Below are 26,165 nucleotides of genomic sequence, written 5' to 3' on the forward strand. Positions count from 1 at the left end.
TGGGATGCTAGGAGCATGACTCAGGCCAAGCCCAAAGGTATCAAGAAGCAAGGAGGCTGATGGTTTAGGCTGAGGCCCCAGAAGGCAGGCCATGTGGATGCTGGTGCAAATCTTAAGAGTTCTACGAGACACTGGGATTCTAACACCTAATGCATAGTTAACATTGAGTGTCAACTTGACTGGCTTTAGAAACGCTTAGGGGACACACTACTGTATTGTTGGAAGTTTCTGTCCTGCCCACCAGTTCACGAATATCCAGCAGCCACTTCCCAAATAATTGACATGGAGGCTTAATATTACTTAAAACGCTCAGCAGTAGTAGTCAGGCTTATTACTAACTAACTCTTACACTTTAAGTTAACCCATATTTCTATTTATGTTTAGCCACATGGCTTGGTACCTTTTCTCCGTCCAACATTATCATCTTGCCTCCTCTGTGGCTGGCTGGCAACTCCGTCTCAGACGTTCCTCTTCCCAACCTTCTTTTCTGGTCTCCCCACCTATACTTCCTGCCTGGCTACTGGCCAATCAGTGTTTTATTAAACCGACAGGAATGACAAATCTTTACAGTGTACAAAAGCATTATCCTACAGGATTTCTAGGGTGACCAGATGAGGAGAAGTCTGGGAAGAGAAAAGGCAGAGACGGAGTCCCTAGCCAGACACAGAGGAAGTGAGATGAGACTGAGAAAAGGTACCAAGCCACGTGGCTACACACAGACAAGAATTGTGGGTTAGTTTAAACATAAAAGCCAGTTAGTTATAAGCCTGAGCAATAAGGCAAACAGTTTTACAATTAATATAAGCCTCTGTGTGTTTATTTGGGACTGAATGGCCATGGGACCCGGCGAGATAGAAACTTCCAGCTATATACGACTGGGCATGTCTGTGAAGGTGTTTTCAGAGAGGTTTAACTGAGGAAGCAAGACCTACCTTAGACGTGGGGAGACCTCCCTGTGGGCTGGGGTAGCAGACTGAATAAAAAGGAAAGGAGGAGAAAAAGAGCCTAGCATCAGCACTCATCTGTTTCTGCTTCTTGTCTGAATGGAATGAGATCAGCTACTCCCCGCTCCCGCTCCCACCACAGCTGCAGCAAGTCTCCCCGCTCCCACCGCGATGGGCTGTACTCTCAAACCGAGAGCCAGCGCAAGCCGTTTCTTCTTAAGATCGCTGTCGTCGGGCATTTTGTCACCGCAACACGAAAAGGCATGAATCTGCCTTCGCCTTCCCGGTTCTGCACTCTGTCCAGCCCCACCCCGGAACACCAGGGCTGGCAAGATGAAACGCCCACGCATTTTCCCCCACCTACCCCCCTTTTCACTTTTATCCGAGCGTAATTTGACTCTCCTGATAATCAAATCCTCTCCTTGCAGTTCTCCCCACAGTGCCATCCACTGATGGGAGCTTGGGGTGAGATACCCTTGAGAGGCCTGGGATCAGCGAGGACGGTGAGGACGTTGCTAGAGAAGAGTATTTCATGGATGGAAGGGGACACGCCAAGTGTGTCCAAATGAAGGAGGCCATCATGGGTGACACTGTGGGACAGGTTTGAAATTTCTTTTCGGAAATGGGCCCTACCTTTCGAAATCGTTTGTATTCCCAGGGGTGTCCTCTCTCTCTCTCTCTCTCTCTCTCTCTCTCTCTCTCTCTCTCTCTCTCTCTCTTAACCGGGGGATTATAGGAAAGAGAGAACGTATAAAAGCAAAAACAGCCACACACACCTTTCAACAGGAAGTACAAACTAACTGACAGTATGTGACAAGCCACATGTCACTTAGCCTCTGTGATATAAACTTGCACCCTGCCAAGGAGATCTACTTAATATGCTCGCGAGTCAGAGCACAATGAAAGAAAGAAAAGAAAGAAAAAAAACTATGTGTGATCCTTTCTGTAAAGAGGGAATTTTAGTCCAATTTCTGTGACAGGCAAGAAGAAAGCAGGAAATGAAACGTTAAATGTTGAAATGTTGATGACAGCCCAGGGTGGACCAAAAAATGTGCTACATCTGGAGAACTTATTTGGAGACCATTAGCTAGCCTGTCTGCTTCTTCCTCTTGTCTTTCTCACCACTTTGAGGCAGGTTTGAATCAAGGGGTCTCTAGCTTCATTAGAATGCACCTGGGAACATGATGTTTGATCAAAAAACCCACTTAACTGTTCTCCTCTGGGTTTGGGGTGAAACAGACCCCTTACTGGAGAGTCTGTGCTGAACTTCCCAGAGACTCTAAGAGTCCCCCAGGAAGGAGAGTCATGGTTCTCCATCCCTAGAGAGGTCCTGCAGGATATACTTCTGCTTCTTGTTCAGCTTCTTGTTCAGGTGACCAAACAGTGCCACTGACGTAGACAGGCTGTAAGGGAAGACCACTGTGTGCTGCGTTCCAGGAGATCCAGACAAGATGAGTTTGCCATGGCATCCTTGAAAGAGGAAGTAATGCAGCAGCATGTGGACCACTGTCTCTTTCAAGCCAAAAAGAAAGCAGCTCGCACATTCTAATGTTTTCTAAGACAGAATTCTGCAGTTTTACCAAATCATACTTGATGGATAGCTCATTGCAGTGTATTTGGAAACAAATGAAACTCAATTGACTGCACATTTCATGGGCACCTGGAACTGGCATGGGGTTGAATAATACAGTAGTGCTTTTGTTGCACCCTGAGACAGAAGTGTGATTTGTAACCCAGATCTCTTCCACCCTCATGTCCGAGTCCAGAAGAGGCACGCTGACGTTCAATTAGATTGTGATTCTTCTGCACTTCTTTAGCTGGCATCTTATGTGAATATCCTTTCAGCCCTCTGACACTGGGAATCCCAGGGGGTGGCTCACCTGGGTTTATAGCAACCAGCACCTGGGCTTTCAAGGCATATAACTGTGCCTCTAAATTTTCTCCAATATTTTCATACATTTAATTCCATTGTTCTAAATAAATAAGTGACCTAATTTAAAATGCTGTGCTGTCTCACCAAGTTCATTGATGTGAAAAGGCACAGAGGAAAAACATGGACACTATACTCTACTGCATCCCACTGCTCACTACCCCTCCTGCTCTAATTGAATCTGGTACTCTTCCTGATGTTGATGATGCAGCACACGTGGGCAATACCATCGATTCCTTGCAGTTCAAGATTTCATTGTGTCCTAGGCTCTATGGTCATGTGGAACATCAGTGGGAGAATGACTGAGTTTTTTCAGGTGGAGACTGGAAACAGAAGGTTATGTGGGCTTTGGTATTGTTTTTACTGTTTTTGAGACAAGGTCTTACTCTGTAACCCTGGCTGGCCTGGAACTCACTGTATAGACAAGGCTGGCCTCAAACTCATAGAGATCTGTCTGCCTCTGCTTCCTAAGTGCTGGGATTAAAGGTGTGTCACCATGCCTGCCAATGTCTCAACATTTTAAAGGGACTGAAAAAAAAATCAACATTTTCAGGCTTTAAATTTTGCACTACTCTGTTTCCATCTCTCCTTTTCTCATTCCAGGACTTAAAATAGGTTCTCAAGATCAGGGCGAAGACACAATAGACTCTCAGACACTGAGCTGTGTTCAGAGTCACCAAGGCACTAACTCCCCTTAGTAGTCTCAGTGTCAACCCATGTGTTTTCTTACTTCATCCTTTCAAGAATGTGCTCCTGGAAGATTAATCAACCAGACTGTTTGATGTATTTAAACATGTATATGTTGACTAGGCACATCTAGGGTTGCTCATACTTGAAGACTCGAGTCATGTACACTTTGTTTGAGATCTGCTTAGAGCCCTGTGTGGCAAGGTTCTTTCTAATTCCCTCTTCTATGTAGCTTGCTCACATTCACCCTACCTTTCATATAATTTACATTCAGCTATGGAGTCGCTTGACAATAATGCTATGCACCATCTTGCCTCAATATCCTCAGACATTCATGGTTTGGATCATCTCTACCCAATAATCTCTGACTTCTCTCTCAAGAGTCTCTTGAAATGCTTCTTATTATCTCATACTTGTTCCTCTGGAGATGGTTTCATTGTAGCTTCCTCGGTGTCTTATGCCTACCTTTAAGTATCACTGAGCCCATATGGCCTGGTGTTACTTTTATCTCTCTAGAACCTCTATCTTTTGAGCTATTCTGGGGGGAAAAGTGTTACTGTTTGTTCTCTATTCCTGGCATAGGATTTGGTATAAGTGAATTCTCGTAATTATTGAATGGAATTCATGGCAGATGTCCCAGTTTGCATCAAACAAAGTCATGGTGAACATCACCTGGAGTTTGCTATAGTAGATACTGGAAGAGACTGTCCTCTCATCTCTGGGAGCTATGCGAGTGAACCTGAGTGGGGAGTGTGTGTTTGAGTGCTGATTGCAACCCTTTCATAAGGCAACTCCAGAATCCAGTGCTTTCTTCTAACACTAAGAATGGAAGGGAAATGAAGGCCAAAGATGAATGTTACTACCTGCATTTCTGGACTGTGTGCACCTTAGACACTCACTGAAGACTGTCAAATTCTCTTTTAGCAACTTTGCATAAACTCAGACTTGAAGTAGATATGGTGTGCTGAAACAATCATAAGAAATTCCAGTGTGTCCTTTTGGAGCAATGACCAGAAATGGTGGTCAAGAACACCAATAAGCAAGCTAGTGCATCATCTTCATAGGATCGGAGGCTCCTTTGAAGGGCGCATAGCAGACCCTTGAAGATACCCAAATCTATGGGTGCATGTCTCCCTTACAGTCAGACCTTCCTGTTTGCCGGGGGTCCTCTCACATACAGACAGGGAGGGCTGGCTTCAGTAAGCTGGAACAGCTCTTGAGAATCTCCTCTTCCAATGGTGGTAAGCAGGGGTCCTGAGGAACTCATTTCTTTAAGACAACCTAGAGAGGTTGACATTATTTTCAGTTTGATTAATGTGGGAAGACAAATTCTAAAATGGGGCATCTCTAATATATTGATGCCCAAACCCTTAACAGACACACGATCACAATTCTTTCCTCCACCATCCCTGTCTTCAACTGTTATCATTTATTGTCCTCAGTTTAGGGCACTCGAGTAACAAGCAATGCAGCAGTTTTACTCAAGTTATCAAGAAGGCTGTCTAGATCATGTGCCATTTGAAGATGGGGACAAGCAAAGAAATGCTCCTTTCATGGTTCAAATTATCATGTAGAAACAAACTGGATCTTCTCATGAATGTAGGAATCATAGAAGTTAATCATAAAAAAGTATGTGGCTTCTCAGTTTATGCAGCACATGACTTTTTGTCTTTTTAAAGAAATAGTTACATGTCAAGAATTTTTTCATCTTTTTATGATGAAACATTTCCAATGTTAAAAAGAAAACAAAGTAAATTTACGTATACACTCCACTAGTTCTCACAGTTACCTAACCATGAGCAATCTGGTTTCACCTCTCCCCACCGCAAATTACACCTGTCTTCTGTTTCATATACATTATCTTTAAACTAATCCCCTATGTTACTTTTCCTAGGGACAAGTAAATAAACATCTAATCACCCAAGATTGGTAACCAATAGACCAATGAAAGGATGCCATTATATCAGTTATTGTGTTATTACTATGGCAACATACCTGGCACTTAAGGATGGAAGGGTTTCTTTTAGCTCACAATTTAGTCCATCATGGTGACAGGTAATGGAATCTGCTGGTCACAATGTATCTACAGCGAAGAAGCAGAGAGCAGTGAGCATCCCTGTTTAACTAGCTTTCTCCTTTATATGCAACGCTGTTTCCCCAGCCCATGGAATGGTACCACTCACATTCAAGGTCGGTCTTCCCATCTTACTTAGCATAATCTGGACAATACCTTCCCAGCGTGTCCAAAGGCTTGTCATCTAGGTGATTCTAGATCCTGTCAAGTTGACAATCCTTGTTAACCATCACACCATTCAAATCTGGCTTGCTGAAACAACACCTTCAGTGGAGTTGTTTACAGTTATTATATCTGCATGTTTGAGCAGTTACTTACAGAGCCTGACTGATTCTTGGCAGCAATATCACCAGCAAGTTCTATGTCCTCCCTGCACAGGGTACATTTATCTTGCAAACTGGACCACTGAAGAATCTTTACCTCCAGTAAACCTCTCACCTCCTATATACTTAGCCCCCTCCCACTATACACAAGCAAGACCAATGGCATCAACTGATAAGGGAAATCTAAAGAAGAGCCTACTTCCCCTTTTCCACATGGCTTCTTGCTACACCTCTATGTCTAACTCAGAAGCCATGGCTTTTTCTCTCCTCTCCATCTCCTTCCTCTGGGTAGCTGCCAAGATTTGTAGCTTGCCTTCCTTGCAGCTTTTCTTTCTACACTCTAATAGAATAGTCCTATAGTTTCCATTAAACTTATTAGCTATGGTGGGTTGAGTATTTTACATTTTTTTTCCTGCCTTGTCATTTTCTGGAAGAATGTGAAATCTCTCACTGGAACTATTATTTACCCTGTACCATTCAATGCCATTTTATGCATACCATGCAAGATTATTGTTTTAGTAAAAGATCTTACTGTTCACCAGTGAATTACTTTTGGAGGGAAGACGATTAACATGGGTGATTGTAGAATGGCAAGTAGGGTCATGTGAAAAAGCATTGAATTCCACTCAGTGAGTTGTGACCTAAGGAATAACATGGTCTGACTTGAGCTTTTTAAGGATCAGTCTGGCTGCATCATGAATCCAAGATAGAGTGTGCAAGGAATGGAAGCAAGAAGATTCACTAAAAGGCTCCTATTGATGATCCAAGCATAATGATGTTTTCCTGAATGAGGTATATATAAGTGGTAGAGACTGTGATAAATAGTCAGATGATCCCCATTAGACTTCATGATTTTCAGTGGCTTTTATCTTTTGTTATTGCATTTTTGTTTTCAAGAGAAAGAACATGAAAACATGAATTTAAGTAGGTTGGGTGGTAGACGAGTATATCTGGAACAAGTTGGGAGATGTGAAACTGTATGGCAAAAATATAATCTATGAAATTCTCAAAGAACATTTTTTTAAAAAACTGGGAAAATTGGAAAAAATAAAGATTGAACACAAAACAGTGAAAATGTATTACATAAGTACCATACAAAATAAAGGTATACAATGATACGTCAGAAAATATTGTAGGACTCCTCTTCCAAAGACAGGTCCATTTGACTACTTCTCACAATCTCTACCACTTATACCTCATTCAGGAAAACATCATTATGCTTAGATCATCAATAGGAGCCTTTTAGTGAATCTTCTTGCTTCCATTCCTTGCACACTCTATCTTGGATTCACGATGCAGCCAGACTGATCCTTAAAAAGCTCAAGTCAGACCATGTTATTCCTTAGGTCACAACTCACTGAGTGGAATTCAATGCCTTTTCACATGACCCCACTTGCCATTCTACAATCACCCATGTTAATCATCTTTCCTCCAAAAGTAATTCACTGGTGAACAGTATGATTTTTTTTTTTTTACTAAAACAACAATTTTGGGTGGTATGCATAAAATGGCATTGAATGGTATAGTTTAAATAATAGTTCCTGTAATAGATGAGAGACCACAGTGAGAGATTTCACATTCTTCCAGAAAATGACAAGGCAGGAAAAAATGTAAAATACTCAACTCACCATAGCTAAAAAGTTTAATCAAAACTATAGGACTGGCTGTCTACTCGTGAGCATGGGCCTGCCCTTGTGGGGTTGACATACTCAGTGTTATTTCACCCTGGGCAGAGAAGCTTCTTATGTAGAATGTGATTCACAACTGGACAGCATACAGAGAATGGGAGATTTTGGAGTGTTCAACCTTTAATTGTTTTTATCTGTCATATCTCTCACCTCAAGGCTCAGGGATCTATGCTAAAGAGGAGGTAGAAAGATTGTAAGAGCCAGAGATAGTGGATGATTTTAAGGCAAGGCATTTCCCAGACACAACATGGCTGATACATATATAACTCAGGGAGACTACAACAGCATACACAAGATTGACACATGCTCAAGCCAGACAAACATCCCAGCCTGAAGAAGGGGAGTGAGCATAAAGTCTTACCCCCAGCCAAGAAGCTATTCATAAATGATAGCTACTAGGAGAGGGAAAATTGATTTTCTTCAACTCCGTTTTAAATAATTGTTTTGAGTTATTTAAAAGAAGTATATAATTGGATTATTTTAAAAGTCCATGTGTCCATTGTTGGATCTACTTCCTGAGAAATAGTAGTCCTATTCAGAAAGTTTTCACTTTCATCTGTGTCTTAAAATGTTCTCCTTTCTTCTTTATCTAACACCTTCAGAGTTGAAGGTCTTCTGTTAAAGCTGTTGATCCACACTAAGGTGATATATTTTTGTGTGTGTACAAGGTGAGAAACAAAGATCTAGCTTTATTCCTCTTCATGTGGATGTCTTAGTTAGGCTTTTATTGTTGTGAAGAGACACCATGACCATGGCAACTCCTATAAAGGAAAACATTTAATTGGGTCTGGCTTACAGTTCATAGGTTTAGTCAGTTACCATCATAGCAAGAAACATGGTGGCATGCAGGCTGACATGGAGCTGGAAAATGAGCTGAGAGTTCCACATCTTGATCCCCAGGCAACAGGAAAAGACTGAGACACAATTCTTCCAACAAGGCCACATCTCCTAACAGTGCCACTCCCTATGGGCTTATAGAGACCATTTTTATTCAAACCACCACAGTGGGTATCCAGTTTTTGAAGGACCATTTATTAAAGAGGCAGTATTTTCTTGAATATGCAGGGGTTTTTTTGCATTTTTATTAAGAATCAAATAGCTACAGTTGTGTGGGTTTGTATCTGGGTTTTCTAACTAGTTCATTGATAAATGTGGTTTTGTACCAGTATATGATTTAAAAGCCTCTATGTGACTAAAGAAAAAGTTAAGTAAGTGAAGAGTGAGCCTACAGAACAGAAAGAAATATTTGTTAGCTACATATCTGATAGAGGATTACTATCTAGACTATATAAAGAAACTAAAACAAGCAAAAAATCTAGTAACAAAAAAATAACAAATACATTAAAGAAATGGACAGTTTTGAAAAGATTAATTACAAATTCAATAAACGTTATAAAATGTTCAGCCTCAGTAGCCATCAGTGAAATGCAAATAAAAATCAATGCTACATTGAGATTCCACTTTTACCCTACTCAGAATGACAGTCCTTGTGAAAAGAAATAATTTTCCAGTACCAGATATGAGTTCTGTCTTGTTGAGCAGGCATAAGTCCAGTTAGAGAGTCGTTAGATATCATCATGGTGTATGTGTCACTACAGCATCCTTAGGATTAATGTGCCATGCTGGCCATTGTTGTGGTTCACAAGCATCATAGGTAGGTAAAAAATCAAATGTTTTCTCTTCTTCTGGAACATGAAAACTAATTCTCAAGGAGGAGGTTTTTAAGTTAGACTCAGCTCTGGTCCTCTAGGTCCTGGGTCCAAAGTGTTTGATGTCTTCAGCAATGGAGACTTACCTTCCACCCCTGGGACAGGACAACCAAGGCTAATATCAATAGCTTATAATGTTTTAGGAGTCTCTTGAACAACCCTGAGCAACAACTCAAGAGGGCATCTCAAGCCTGGTGGGGTTTTTGTTGTTGTTGTTGTTGTTATATAGTCTATGGCTCAATCTATCTACCTATCTATATGAATTTATATGTTATAGTAATATATTACTCATATATACAAAAACAAATGGCAGCTAGTAACAGCAAGAATGAGGACAAAAGGGAATAATTATCAATGGCTCTTGGAAGTGGAGTATATAGCCTCTGTGGAAGTCATTTTAGATGTTTCTCAAAAGACTGGAAACTAGATGTGCCATATCCTTAGGTATACCACTCTTGGGTGTTTACCTCAAGACCCCCCAAGACATGTCATGGAGATACTTCTGCATTTATACTTAATGTTAACAGTGTAATTACAGGCTCTACATAGGTGTCCAACAACACAGGAACGAATGAGAGTTATACACATATCCACAGTGGGCTTTTTCAACCTTAAAAGAGAACAAAATTGTGATTATAAAAAAATGGTTAGAACTGGAGACAATATTAAGCAAACTAAACCTGTGTCAGGAAGACAAGTATCATCTCATTTGTGGTTCCGTCATTTTATGTAGATACATAAAATCATGGATGAATATATAATCTGAAGTACAAAATTTTTTAGGGGGACTAATGGGAGGTGGGGAGAGGCAATAAGGAGGGTGGGAGTAGGGCAATGGTCTCCACAAAGAATAGATACTTGTACAGGAACTTTTAAAGTGAATACTTTAAAAACATTCAATAACTTATATGCTACCTCTTAATGTTTGTTGAACATGTTTATTGTATGATTATTTGAAGAGAATAATATTTATCTTTCTATGAGAAATGAGAATGAGAAAATGAGAGTGGGCTATCTTGCTGAAGAAAATCTCAGTCCAACTGCCTCATGGTCCATTCCTCTCCTTGCTTCCAGGGGCCATGGCTATCCGAATCTTCTACCTTCAGCATCAAGTGTCACGAATCGCTTTGGCTCTATTTGAAAGTCTTTTTCAATACTTAGGAATGCCCAGCTAAGGTTGAGATCTCTTTGTATTTCTAGTTTGTCTTTTGCCCAGAGCAGAGATGGCTCCCTACCTATATTTACAATATTTAACCAGAAATCAGTTTGAAACATCCTCTAACCAGCATTTAATTTTCCCATCCTGCAGCTCTGCTCTTATCTTCTTTGGCGTGGATCCTCCCTGTGTCTCTGAGCACCTTGAATAAGCCCACTGCTAGGTGACACATAAAGAGAAGGCCCTGTGCCCATGTTCACAGGACCATTGTTTCTGTGCTTTGCTTATTACTTCCCTGATGGCTCTGAGATGGTCTGATGTGAGCATCACTTTTTATGAGTGCGATTGTGGGTTATAGAGACAAAGGGGGAACTTTCCTTTTACCTGAAGGTTTATTGAAATGCACTGATGATAGATGAAGCAGAGGGAAGAGACAGACATTCAGCATGCATGTGGAAGAATCAACAAATGTGATAATTACCTAATAACTCAACGAAACCCAGGTGTTGGTGACTCTGTCCATAACAGAATAATTTTGGAGAGTAGCAGTTGATTGTTGAAAGTAATGGACTTGGAGCAGAAAGGGGTTTACAAATGCTTTTCTTCGTAATGTGATTGCCCATGAAGGACAGACCTCATCCTGTGACAAAGTGTACTGTGGTGGTATTGTGTTCCCCAAAATAGTGTGTACCTTAATAAATTTATCTGGGGTCAGAGAACAGACAGCCACTAGATACAAAGGCTAGAAAATGGTGGCACTCACACCTTTAATCCTAGCATTCCAGAGATAGAAATCCCTCTGGATCTTTGTGAGTTCAAGGCCACATTGGAAATAGCCAAGCATGGTGACACGCCTTTAATCCCAGAAAGCCAGCCTTTAATCCCAGGGAGTGGTGGTAGAAAGCAAAAAGATATATAAGGCGTGAGGACCAGAAACTAGAAGATTTTGGCTGGTTGAACATTCAGGCTTTTGAGTAGTAATTCAGCTGAGACCCATTCTGGATGAGGACTCAGAGGCCTCCAGTCTGAGGAGACAGGACCAGATGAGGATCCGGCGAGGTGAGATAGCTGTGGTGTGTTCTGTCTTTCTGATCTACCATCATGGACCCCAATAACTCGCCTCAGGTTTGATTTTATTAATAAGAACTTTTAAGATTCCTGCTACAGTGTACCTACCCAGTGTGGTTGTATCTCTTAGTTGTTGTTATTTATAATCATGTGACTTCAGGCAAATTTGTATACTGTTTTTGAGCAGTTAAGTGAAGATCACCGCCTTAGTTCTGAGCTATGATGTCACTCCACTGAGCACATGACTATGTTTACTATATTTAACCAGAAGTCAGTTTGAAACATCCTCCACCCAGCATTTATTTTTATTGTCCTACAGCTGCCCATATCTTCAGTATGCTTCCTTCTGTGTCTCTAATTCAGATACATAATTTCCATGTTTTCAAGCTCTAGCACATTCTATTCTCTCTCTCTCTCTCTCTCTCTCTCTCTCTCTCTCTCTCTCTCTCTCTCTCTCTCTCTCTCTCCCTCTCTCTCCCTCTCTCTCTCCTCCTCACCCTCTCAGTGTTTGTGTGTTTGTGTGTGTGTGTGTGTGTGTGTACATGCGTGCTTATGTGTGTTTTTGTGTGTGGCATACACACCAACACACCATCTGTTTTATGTTTGAGGGGCATTTTACCCAGTAACTCTTCTGCGTAAATAGATCAGGTTATATGAGTGAAGACGTGCTCTTATTTTGGGTGAAAGTATCACACCAGCCCAGCATCAGCACAACCTGAGCCAAGAAAAAGTGGCTGTGACCATTACCATACTTACAAAGGCTTCTAGAATGAACCCTAACAGATGATCGTCCCTAGGAATGCTATGAACCCCACTCAGGCTGAGTTTTCTTCTATTTTTGAAGACAGCTGTTTTTAATCTGGTGCCGCTGGCTAGCTAGATGCCAGGGGGTTCTTAGAAATCCTGAAGCTTTATGTGAAGCTATGTAGATATAGAATTTGTTTTAGGTGAAATAACCCATAGTGTTTATCTTCTGCTAGTGTACAAATAATCCCCGTGATGAAACATGCTTTGGCTTGCTTGTCACTTGTAAGCTTTGGTTTTTCAAATATCTCAGGAGACTCAGCAGGCTCCCAGCAACAGGAACAGGGCCTGCCTCTCTTTGTCCCCACCTCACAGGGCCTGGCACCTCCCAAGAGGATTTCAAGACCCTACTGACTGAGTAGACGTGACTCAAGTTGGGAAAGGATTATACAGCGAACAGTGTTCTGAAAGGGACAGGGGAGAAGTCGAGGTAGTGGCCAAGGGAGGAAACCAGGTGATGGGAATTCCAGAGACAAACCCAACCTTGCCTCCTAGACTGGAAAAAACAACAATAACAGCCACAACAGTACAACAACATGAAACTAATCAAAGATGAAAGAAAATCTCTCTCTCTCTCTCTTTGTGTGTGTGTGTGCGTTCCTGTGTGTTAATATTATTTTTTCTCAACCTCAATTATCCTCCACCTTACTTTTCTCTAATTTTTAAAGTATTTATTTCTGTTCATGCATGTTTGTACACACACACACACACACACACACATGCTTTGTGATGATCATATGATCAGAGTACACTTTCAGAAGTTGGTTCTCTTTTCAGGGACTCTACCTCAGGCTTGCCCAGCCAGAGGTTTTCTCTTCTGATACCCCCACACCCAGATTTCTGCTTTATTTTGGTGAGGCAGGATCTCCACTGAATCTTGAGTTCATCATTGGGCTAGGCTGCCTGGCAGCAAACCCCAGGATCTTTCTGTCCCTACCTCACATGCCCAGCCTTCTGAGTGGGGATCTAAAATCCAGTCCTCATGCTCATGTGGTAAACATTTTATACTGACCGAGCTACCTTTACAGCCTCTAAAATTTAAAATCTCTATCTGAAAAACTTAAAAAAAAATTACCAGCACAAAAACAATGAAATAACCCTCACCGTCTTTTGAGTAGAGGTGGTGGATACTAAGATGGATGTAAACTGTGGGCATTTGAGCACCAAGTGAATAGAAGCCGCCCACACTCCACTCGCAGCCTTTCCTATTAACCCATTAAAACATGATGGGGAAAATATCTGATCACAATTTTCAGATCAGCTTTCCCCCAGACCTCCTGGGAGCCTCCAATCGTATCCCATCTCCTTTATGCCTGGTGGAAAGACACATGACTTCTTTGTCTCTCAAAATAAGAACCAGGCTCCTTGGCCCAACGAGGCAAGAAAGCTATTATGTGCGCACCAATCGCTTCCACAGGCTGGAAACGGAGCCGAGGGTGCACGGACAAGCTGTCTTGGTTCCCTTCAGAGTCTGTCAGGGCTGTGTGTGACCGTCTGATCCCGATCACTATTTCCTTAGATTTTATAGGTGACAGGGAAGGGACAACCAGGCAGATAAACTGATAACTGAGACGAGTCAAAGGAACTCTTGCGTTCACTTTGTGAGGAGCTTCACAGTGACGCACTTAGCGGAGTCCCCTCCCTGCCAGTCTAGGGGTAGCTTTGTCAAAGCGGGTGAAGGAGCTAAGTGGATTCAGGCCCTGGTGCCTCACATATATTTCTACCAGGTTTCCAGAGCAGCATCTGCTGCCAATCATAGCAGCTTGCCGGGGAGGGACACCGAGGGGGAAATAAATCATACGCTAATTCTTGAAGCTGAAAGGATGAAGGGAAGAAGTCAGGGAGAGCCAAGGAAACGCATATACATTAATAAGTGAGTAAATACATCATACACATACATTAATAAGGGAGTATTTCTGGCAAGTGTAATGCATCGGCTGAGAACTACAGACTGGCTTATCTGTAGATTTCCAGGATTTTCTCCCTTTGAGGAACATTCTGCCATGCTACTCACATCTGTAAACCAGTAAAGCAGGGTTTTGTCTCTGAAATGAAGTCCGAGTCCAGAGAAATCCCAGCATTGACTGAGACCATGTCGAGCTTTGGCAGCTCACCCAGAGCAACTCTGGAAAGCACAAGGCGTTGTTCCTACTGTCCCTGCGTGTGACAGCGACTTCCTACCATCATTGGTTATTTTTCCAGGAGAGTGCTGGGGGAGCAGTGCGAGTCCAGGACAGAGTGCTGGCAGCAGGGTCCTCCTGAGACGTGTTCAGTCCATTTCTGGAGCACAGTCTGATAACTGTGCGGCCTCTGACCCGCTCCCGATGACGTCCCAGAGCCTCTACTTGCCAGTACTTAAAGGCCTGATTGCCTCCTCTCCAGCCCCACCCTGATTCCCCAGGCCTGCACTGTCATGGGTCAGTACCACTACATCAGGGATATGAACTTCTAGGGAGTGTATGATGGGCTCTTATTCTTGTGATTAAAACCAAAAATTATTTATGTATATATGGTCGTGTGTGTGTGTGTGTGTGTGTGTGTGTGTGTGTGTGTGTGTAAGACAGAGGTCAACCTCAGTTGACAGAGGTCAACCTCAGTTGTTCCGTACGTGCTGCCCACACTGTTTTGCTGAGAGAAGGCCATTCACTACAATAGAAATCTCCAAGTAGGCTGGCTGGCCAGCAAGCTCCAGGTGTCCCCGTGTCTCCACCTCCCCAGAGCTAGCGTCACAAGAACCACCACAGTTGGCACTCTTTGATATGGGGTCGGGAAACCAAACTCGGGTCCGCAATCTTGCAAAGCCAGCACTTTGCTAACTGAAGTATCTTATCGGCCCACGCGTAACCTTTAGATTTCTATCTGGCTTCTGAGCTCTCGGTGATTTGCTAAATGGGTGATCTTGACAACCACTCGGTTTCCATAAGCCTGGTCTCTCATCTGTAAAGTGAAAACTGCAATGATTACATTTGTGAAAATTGCACACAACTAATGCCCGAGATGTGGCGTCCGCTCTACGGCTGCAGCATTAGGACGTGTGTATTACTGTGCTTGCTGATAAAATATTTCAGCCAAAGAAAGAAGTTCTTATGTGTAGAACCGTCACAGTCATTAAGGGAAAGGGACAAAGGGACAATAGCAGGAATGTTCTGGCACAGGTCTATTCTAACATCTGTCATTTATCTGCTTAGAAGTGTGCATACACACACACACACACACACTCATATACACACATACACACACACATATACACACATACATACACATACACATATACACACACACATACACACACTCATATACACACATACACACACACATATACACACATACATACACATACACATATACACACACACACACACACACTCATATACACACATACACACACACATATACACACATACATACACATACACATATACACACACACATACACACACTCATATACACACATACACACATACACATACACACATACATACACATACACACATGCATACACACATACACACACACACACACACACACACACACACACACACACACGGGCACATGAGAATATAGCAGATGGGATTTGTAGATTTGAAGCTGGAGAGGTTTTACAATCCCTAGAATGTAATGTGAATGACTTTATATGAACTGTGATATGTTTATGTCCTCCCCAATTTTCATAACTCTGGCCATTTCGCTCATTCATTCACTACCTTACACATTTTACCGTTTAATCCATTTTCCTGGCAGTCCAGCAAGTGACAGACACTGGTTTAGATGTTAAAACTGCTTTGAAAAATATCACAGTCCTTGCCATCGAAAAGTTCATGGTTCTTCCATGAAGCTGTTTGGCAAACAGTTTCAGCGTGATTCGATATGGAATAAACTTAACACTAAATACTGCTGCGCAGGATCCAGAACCCGCCTCCCCATGGTCCCAAACTGACTGTTTAGGAGACGATAAGTGACTCAGCCTCCCCAGAGGGATATCAGCCCAATAGTTCTCACCACGTGCAGTGGTGACATATGCATTTGTCAGAAATGTCACTCAAAACTTGCTGTGCCATACTTAGTATTCCTCAATGGCTCCTTGGAGACAATGTTTAAAAAGCGCAAAGTCCAAGGCTTCTCAACAGTGTATTGGAGCTTTCTTTAGACTTACTTATTTTATTTTATGAGTGTGTATATGTGTGAGTGCTTGCATGGATGTTTATGCACCATGTGCCTGAAGAGGACAGAAAAGTGCATCAGATCCCCTAGGATAAGAAATGACAGGCAGCTGTGTGCTGCCCTATGGGTACTGGGGACCCAGGTCCTCTGGAAAAAAAATGTTAAGTGCTGAGCCATCTCCCAGACCCTAAAGCTAAGTTTGTAACATTGTTGTAGGTGATAGGGTTTTATTTATTTTGTGTTCTTGGAGAATGAGTTTTACTCTATCGCTCCAGGCTGGCCCTGAACTGGTGATCCTTCAACCTCAGCCTCTGGGCACTCGCTACCACATCCTGTTGAGAGTCAATTCTTGATCTGAGCCTGGCCAACAGAGACTAAGGGATACAGACTGCGTTACTGTGTTATTCATCTGCCCAAGTGCTCCCTCTTGATCTGACTTCATTGGCCAACCCTGAGAGTTGTGATAACAAACATAGAAAGTCCGTTAGATGTTGACTGTGTGAGGCTCTTTCTTGTACCAATCCCTTTTGTTACCATTTTGTTTACTGTGTCAACCTTCTCAGAGTGCAGGTGCACACTTGACAGAAAACACCTTTCCTGGCTGAGTCCCATGCCACCCACCCTCCAGCCACTTAACTGTCATTCTGCATTTCATTTGGAACAAGTCTCTTGAAAATGTTGTCTGCACATAGCCTTTGCTCCTTGATTCTTGTTAAGCCTCTCATCCTCTACTTTGGGTTTTTAGTCTCATTGGTAATGGGGAGAAAAACTTTAAATAGCCAGTTAAATTATTCGTGCTAAGTATCATCTCTGATGACAAACCGATAGACTCGGTCATGTCTTCACCCAGGCCACAGGATTACCTGCTCTCCTTCCCTTCCTTCGTCCCCCCTTTTCTCTGTGATGTTTCCGTTCTTGTCTTCAATTCAAGCCCCCATTGTTGCTCTCTGTGACACTGTGTGACTTTAAACACTGACTCCCAGACACTGTGTTCTCACTCTCCCCTGTTGTAGATTTCACTAGGTGATTTCATCAGCTCCCAAGGATTTAAGTTTTATATTCAATAGTTAACAATGATTCTCAGTAGTACTTCTATACAATCTTGCAACCTCACTACTAAGTGTATATGAAAAGGAAGGATATCAGTATATCAAGGAAACATTTGCACACTCATATTCATTGCAACACAATTTGTCATTGCTAAGATGTGGAATCAACATGGTGTCTATTGAAAGCTAGGCACCATGACATACACCTGTCCTCCCAGTGCTTAGGAACCCAAAGCAGGAAAATGCTGAGCTACAGACTAGCCAGGACTAGCCCGAAGTTGACACTCCAACTTAAAAAAGAAGAAAAGAACTTGGGCACATTGATGAGGCTGGAAGACACTATGTTCAATAAAAGACGCCAAGCATAGGAACACAGATGCATCACACACTCAGGAGCTACAAAAACTGACCTCACAGAAGTCAAGAGAGAGGGAGGGGGAAGGAAAATAGCCGGTAAGCAGCTTTAAGAATACAGTTAATAGAGTCAAATAGAGGTGGTGGGCTTTATTGTTCTAGGGAACAGTGAAATGACTAAGTCATTGATACTGTGGATCAGAACACCCAGAAGAGAGAATTCAATATATCACAGATGCAAATGGCACATGTTTGCTTTGATAGAAATGCTAGGTGCTCTGATTTCAACATTTACCATACGTGGACATCAGCCAAAGCATCCCACTATACTGAAATATAGACTATTTTATGCCAATTAAAATATAACATTTCAAAAGAAGCAAAAACAAAGGCATAAAGGAAAGAAAAGTAAAATGTGACCACATTTACTGGGCTACAAATAAAATGAAATAATATGATGAAAAGCAAAAGATATATATGTGCATTTTAAAAATTTCTCTGAGTTTTAGATATGTATTTCACTGCCTTGTTCATAGTACCTATACTAAATGTCTCTCAAATATCTCAGACCTGACAAGTTGATTTTCATACTGCACTTTATGGGCAAAAGGGTGAGTGTGACCACATGTGATCTTGCATTTTTGGTAAAGGGTCTGGGTAAATCTTCCAAAATGGCACAGTTGAAACAGGGTCTCATGACAGGTTGACTATAACCCAGCATATTGAGAGGGTGAGGCAGGAAGGCTGTGAGCCAGAGGCCAGTCTTGGCTATTTGGTAAGGGCCCTGTCTCAAAAATAAAACATACACCCACCCAACAGAACATAAGATTTGAGGTTATTCTTAAAGGGAAAGAAGGCTGTCACAAGAGAGATGTCTCAATGTGGAGGAATCAGAGTGCTTGGAGATATACGAGATAGGGGTCACATACAGTTCTATGTATCTAGAAAGGAAAATGAATGGAGAATCCTGAAATCATTTCAGATCCTGAAAGGCTGTGTCTACTGCACTAAGCAGGTTGGAATTTTCCCTAAGGCAACAGTGACTCCTAGAAGAGTTTGAAGCTCAGGGATAGCACACAGAATGCAAGCTGACAGTCGGTAAGCTCTCAGGCTGTGTCAGGCAGTATTCTGAATGCTCTCCATGGATTAAATCCTTTAATCCTCATGACAATCTGGTGCAGCACAAGCCACTGATGAAACTGATGCTGACCCTGAGGTTGCTTGAGAGTGGGTTCCCTGTTCTCAGGTGGGTCCTCAGGTTGTAGCACCGGGCCTGGGAGGATGAATGTATGCTGGATGGATGGATGGGTGGATGGATGGGTGGATGGATGGATGGATGAATGAATGAGTGGGTGGGTGAGGTGCAGGAGTTATTTTCCCAGGAAAGAGCAAAGCCAAACATTAAAGAGGGGTGGCAGAACCCACAGATAACACATGCAGCTGCCATTATTATTGTCCATGCACTGAGAAGGAGAAAGGTCAACAGAGAGGAAGAGAGTATAACCTCACAAGCTGGATGGAGCCTGGCAGTTTAACTGGCTGGACTCTAGGACAGCCCAGAGTAGAAACACCGAATATTAGTTGGAGAAAGGGCACCGTGTAAAATGGTCCCTCTACTCGTTTATTGGTGCTTTGATTCGTGACTCAGCCCTTCCACCCGAATCTGCTGTCCATGCTGATTCTTTTATGCTTTGTTCCTGACTATGTCCAGCACCTTGATGAGTTTCAAGTTTAGAGTAGTTGTTAAATAAATGTTGACTGAGTGACCAAATGGTTTCATAAGTTTGACAATACTGTGTATGTCATTGATCTCAGAAACACACGACCTATATTAGCATATTGATGATAAGAGAGAAATAGGTCCATGTGTTTCCAACTTGTTCTTACTTTCATGTCCTTTTATCCCCAGAATTCATATTTTTCTTAGACTTATTGTATAGAAGCTGATCACCTCTGGAGTACCTCCCTTCAGGAAGTTTCTATTCAATGATTTGCTATAGCATGAAGTTGTTTTGCATCCTGTACACTGTCTTCATGGTATTCATTGTGAATAAACAAAGACATGGTCTTGGCCAATGACACAATGGCACGCAAAGCAGTACCAGTCGATTCAGCCTGTGGGGGAAACCAAAAGTGACAACTGTTTGATAGAGTGGCCTGGAATTGTGTTCAGTTTTCCTGGACACCAAGTATAATGTGGAAAAAGAAGAGATGGCCACCAACAATCCCAGCAACGCACTAATGACGCAGGGAATTAAGGTTCATCGTATTGTTATCTGCCTATGCCTGCATGATCCATACCATTCTTTGCCATTTCCCTCCTCATTCTAGAATTCTAGAAGTTGGGAGGAGATGACATCTGCTGGCAGCATCTCTAGATGCAGCTGGTCATCTACCTTCTAGGTGTGGACAGTCCAACAGAGACGTTGACAAAATGGAGGAGGAGGACTCAAAAACATTCTTTCCCCTTTAGTGGCTCATGTGGGTCTCCAGGACAAGTGATATGCCTCCATTGCTCGTATACCTGCTGTGCAAGACCACTGTGGCACCAGGTTTTGTGGTTATTTATTTATTTATCTGTCATGGTTATCAGGTACTTCGTGCTCTCTTTGCCCCCTCCAAGCCCAAGATGGCAGTGACTTCCCAATGTTTCTAAATCCCAAGTTTCCCCATTGCTCACTATTTGGCATCTGAGCTCCTTTGTCCCACCTGCATCCAACAGCTCCCAGTTGAACAGTATTATTTTAGACTTGCACATCATTCTCTCAGTGTTGAAATCAACACACACAAAGAACAGGTCAGCTACTGTTGGAATCATCTTTGTAAATTGCAGAAGGGATACCTTAACTCCAAAATGAATTTCCCTTTCAGGAATTAGGTGGTCTTAAGGTATGGTCCATGCATCATTTCCTTCAGAACGGCCTGAAACCTTTTATCTTATTTTCATTCTCAAGTATCTATTTCTAGACTCATCTTTACCTGACTAAGTCAGAATCCCTAAGGGCAGTAGTTGGGGAATCTCTTATGTTAGCCAACTCCTGAGAGTCTTACACAAAGCAACATTGAAAGTCAAGGGCATACCATCTTTATCTCCTTAGAGCTGTTTTGGAAAGAGAAACACTGTTTTTATTAAGTCATTCTGGTGACTGTTTCATGTCATTTATTTTGAGAAATACCATCTGTCAAATCAAGATGTTTAGATGTTGGTTAATTTTTAAAATGTTATTTAAAATGTGATATTCATGAATATCACAGACATAAACCAAGTCTTGAGCAGAACAAAATATGTTGCTCATGTCACTAAGGAACGCCACAATCCACAAAACAGTGGTTAGATGAAACCCAAAACCAAAATTTCATGCCTTTCTTGCTAGGCCAATAGTGAGGAGATCTGATTTTATCGTCCCCTAAGGAAAATTAACTTGTGTGAGGGGTAGCATGGATTTTCATTACATTTCCAGTAAAAGTAAATTTTAAGGCATTATTTCAAATACATATCACCTAACATTTCCCAAAGAAACTAAACAGATAGAGTGTTCTGATGATTAAATACAATAATAATCTTCCATTAGCCCGGCTTCTTCCAAGAAGCAACATTTGAGGCAAACATTTGGCTGTGAGTCCTCTGTTTTTAGAAGTGAAACTCAAAGAGAAAGAGGCAAAAGTATGGGAAGAATAAGTCGATCTAAGAAAGAGTGTGCTTTGAAATGGGTTGTACCTGAGGGACTGAGTGAGGCTGGACCACAGTGGCGATAGTTGAGTGATACAAACAGGATACATGCACTTTAGGCCCATCTCCAAGTTAGCAGGAGATGGCACATATGGTTCATGGGTTGTTCAGTGGTGCCTTGACTTCCCCTACTCTGGATACATGTACAGTCAAGAAGAGCTGAACAATAGCAACCAATCTATGTAGTGATTACCTACTAACTTTAGACATGAAAATGAGACCTACTGTTGGGCTGAGATAAATTGACAATAGTTAACCTGCACATGATGGGCTGCTGAATTGATCCCTTCTATAAAACAGTGAGATAAAGATGAGGACCAGCCCTGGGGAAAATCTGATGCATCTTTTCTTAAGTTCTTTAATAATTAACAAAAATGATACTCAAAGCAAAGGGCTGTGGGTTTTTTTCAAACACATCAAGTATAAATAATCTAGTGTCATGGGTTTTTGTTTTGTTTTGTTTTTAACCTTGATTCCATTTATGCCTGCCCCATCTCTTCTCCTCCTGGCCCAGTGTGAAACTTTTGTCCCTTAGATTAACATCTAAAACTTGGAAAGTACCCATGAGATATAAAAGCAGATTAAAACAAATTCTCAACAATGCAAAATGAACCATTGCCACTATGCCTTGGCATTGTTTATTTGGTAACTGGAGAGAGTCTTGTTGGACATTGAGCAGATTATGGAGTGGCCACCAAAAGGTCTGGGAAGCATGGGTTGCTTTTATATCACTGATGGTAACATAAGCTGTGGTTGGAGCTGGCTGAGAAGTACAAGATGTGCCTCTTCTGTTTTCTTAACATAAGCACCATGAGTCATTTCTCCCGACACTGGATGATCTCAAAGTCCTCACTATCCTCCTCTGCCCTGTTCTGTCTCCCTTCTTCAAGTTCCTTACACTGTCCCTTTCTCTCTTCCATTACTCTATTTTTCCATAGGGAAAGATGGAAATACCATCTCCTGCTACATTTCTTCTAGTGTGGATCCATTTTTTTTTTTGGTCAATTGCTTTTTCCTTCTTTCTTTTTTTCTTCTTTCCCCTCTTTCTTTTAAATTCTCATGTTACAGCTTGAACTCGGTCTTGCAAAGCGGTGAAAGCTCTACCATTGAGCAGCTTTCTCAGCCCCTAGTAATGACAAATTTTTCTTTACAAGTTCTAGCTGAGAATTCTGCCCTCGGTTACTTGTGCCTTCAGCTCTGAGTTATAACCTGGGTCTTGATCTCGGTGAGAACGTGGACCCTGGTGTTTGTCAGCATGGATTTGTGTCCTGCCCCTACCACTTATACACACCATCATTTTCCCTTATCGTTACTGTGCAACCTAAATGAAGTCTTGTATAGGAATGGCTGGGCATTGTGTGAGAAGCTGAAGATGCTGTAAATGATAATCGTTGTCCTGATTCAGTATTGTTCTCAATTTGCATTTTAATCTCAGCCTTAGATGCTATCTACGAGTTTAACAATAAATGTCAGGACCAGATTACTGGGAGTACAGGAGCTCTAAATCTGTTGTGTCAGCCAGTTGGAAGCAGACACTCTTTGACCCACACTGCAATAACTGGGTGTGTATGTGTGCAGAGACTTGCAAACAGAAACATGTCTAAGCAAGTGTGGTTAACGACAAATACGGGCAACAGAAGCCATCTTGAGAATCCTTGCAGCAAACCCCCCCAGACTTAGCACAGTCAGCAGACGAAATCCAGAGTGGGAGGCCCCCAGACATGAATCCTTCTTTACCGAGTTTCTCAAAGCCAGAAACAAAAGGATGTGTGTGTGTGTGTGTGTGTGTGTGTGTGTGTGTGTGTGTGTGTGTGTGTGTGTAAAGAATACAGGCTTCATAAGTGCTTTATAGGGGACTACTTTCTGTTTTTTTCTGACCTATTTTCTGTTTTTCAGTTCTGTCAAAAGTGCAGTCAATACCTCAAAGCACAAGAAAACCATCACAGTCAAGGAAGTGGCTCACACAGGCAACGTCTGGGTAGTGACTCAGTGGGAGAGTGCTTCCTTAGTGCATGAGACCACCTGGGATTTGAACTGAGCACCAGAGGGAAAACTAAGGAAGGGTAGGTAGAAGGTTGTCGTCCTCTGGGGTCTAGACTGTTGACACCTCTGGGAGCCTTTGAGTTAGTTGTGCCCAAGAGTGAATCAAACACTCTTTAAAGGTAGAAAGAGAGAGCCTGGGGATTCCTCAAACACCCGAGCATCTCAGCTGTGCTGTCAAGGAGGCAGGATTGGACTTTGGTAAAGGACAGGCAGGAATCTAAGCGAAGACCTGGAAGAGACACTAGGATAACAAAATGGGGTCCGCAGCTAGAAACTGGGGAAGGAAAGTACATTTGGGGGCTACAGTTTCACAGAATTTTTCTAGACTTCTCAGTGAAACTTCCCAGTGAAAACAGATGCTGGATGTGATAAGCATCAAGTTTAACACTATGTTTTCTGTCAGGGGCAAAGGATAGCCTCATAGAATTCTCCCAAGATGGGATGCTGACATTGACCTTCATGTTAAGTCTGAGGTCTGCCTATCTCAAGGTTAAAAAAGAAGTCTTGGCATTTTTCTTAGTATTTTGCACAGCAAGCTTATCTGAACATAGACATTGTAGTACTAAAATCCAAATATAGGTAAATGTACAGTTAAATCTGATTGGAAAGCTCACTGCATGTCTGCTCACAGCCAGACCTATTTTATCTTCCCCATCAACCCAGGAAACGTTTTCTAACTAGCTTCTCTTCTCCAAACTGAAGTCACTCCTGGCCAGAACCAGCCACATACCCACTCCTGGGCCTGGTCCTCCCTCAGCCATGACTTCTCTGTAGCAATTTCACAACCTGCTCTAAACTTCCTGTTGGTTTATGTGTTGCTATGCATTGCGTGACATGTGTCTGCATGAAAATGTAAGTTGTCTGAAAGCCAGGGCTCTGCCTTTCTTCTGTAAAGCTGTATCACTGGTGCTCAGAGCAGTGACTGGGAAACACCGATGAATGAACGAAAATGGTTTTGAATAAATGCATCGGTGAGCGAGTGAATAAATTATTGAACTAGACTCAGGCTTGCATTTTCCTGCTCTATCAGCAAATTGGTTTCAGTAACACATCCTCTTCCGTCTTCAGTTACTGTCATTGATTTAGGAAACGTTTTTGTGTCTGATTATAAATCTAACTGGTTCCGTAATTTTATTTTTCTATGTACCACTCTTTTCCTAAAATAAGTGATGTCAGTTCTGAGAATTCATGTTGGTGCTGTCTCCTCTGAAAGGTATTTGCATATTATTAAACTGTACTCACTCTCCTAAAAGTACATGGCGTCTGTAGTAAAGGGTGACATTTCAGGACCCAGACTTTTGAGTCAAACAGTGTAATGCGTCTGACAGAAATTCGGGAGGCAGTAAACACAGTGGAGACTGGGTCTTTCTTACTGCTTCACTGCCCTTGTCCATTAACATTTCTCTGTTTCTCTCTTTTTGCAGTGTGTGTGCGTGTGTGTGCGTGCGCGCACGCAGTGTGCTTGCCACAGTTGGCGTGCAGAGGACAGAGGACACATTTGTGGATTGGTTCTCTCCTTTCAGCGTAGGCTCCAGGGATACACGGATAGAATTTGGGTCACCAGGCTGACACGGGAACAGTACTTACCCACTTATCCATCTCACTTACCTCTAATCTCCTTTTGCATGTGTCTCTTTCTTTTCCTCTCTCCCATTTGCCACCATGAACATGACTATCCCTTTCTTCCTGGGTCAGAGCGACCCCTCTTGGAAAGGCACAATTCCTTTGGGACTTTTGGGGTTTCTCTGGTTCTTGCAGCAAACTCACCTGCCAGGAAGCAGCATGCAATTCTCTCATTCAGCAAAGATATATTAAAACAAATAAGGCTGAAACCAAACCAAACATCCAGAACAATAACAAAACCAACAGCCAGAATCGCTCCCTCCCCTTATGAATATACAGCTTAACTTTCCTTTGTTTGATTATTGTCGCTAAAGTTTGATTCCTTGGCTGTGGTCTAACCTTCTGCCTTGTCTAACCTGTGCACTCAGCTCCCCATTTTTCCATTATGCATGTTGCTCCAGGGACTGCCATTCCCTTTGTAGATCTGTGTTCTTTGTTGATAGACAGCTTCCTTGTTCCCCATGAGGAATCTAAGTGATCCTTGACCTTGTACCCACCACTTTCCCACCAGTCTTTGTTTATCATCTATGCATTAACTCTTCGCTGAGAATCATGGGAAATGGTCCTTGTTATTTCAGAATACAGCCCTTTTGAAAATATGAACACATTATTGAAAGGTACCCACTTTTCTGTGCCTGCACCATGAAATGGTAATTATTAACTGCTGTGGCCTTTGAACACTGGAAATGTTGCTGATGGGAACTGAGATGCATTGAAAGTGTGAAATACACCTGGGGTAGGAAAAGCTTTGCTCAACAAACCAAGGAAAACATGACTGGAGAGCATGTTGGAATGAAAACATTTTATATCTACCTTTTTCTA

The 26,165-nt window shown here is 42.2% G+C and overlaps 1 long non-coding RNA gene across 1 annotated transcript; it reads right to left on the bottom strand.

The window, feature by feature from the left end:
• Positions 1-1,889: 1,889 nt before the first annotated feature.
• LOC143267387 (uncharacterized) lies at positions 1,890-25,487 on the bottom strand. The gene is made up of 3 exons (XR_013042417.1): positions 25,329-25,487; positions 5,557-5,644; positions 1,890-4,842 (listed from the first exon to the last, which is right to left on the bottom strand). It is a non-coding gene; the product is annotated as an uncharacterized LOC143267387 (long non-coding RNA).
• Positions 25,488-26,165: the final 678 nt, after the last annotated feature.

Source organism: Peromyscus maniculatus, chromosome 1 (genome assembly GCF_049852395.1).
Source record: "Peromyscus maniculatus bairdii isolate BWxNUB_F1_BW_parent chromosome 1, HU_Pman_BW_mat_3.1, whole genome shotgun sequence".
Taxonomy (NCBI): Eukaryota; Metazoa; Chordata; class Mammalia; order Rodentia; family Cricetidae; genus Peromyscus; species Peromyscus maniculatus.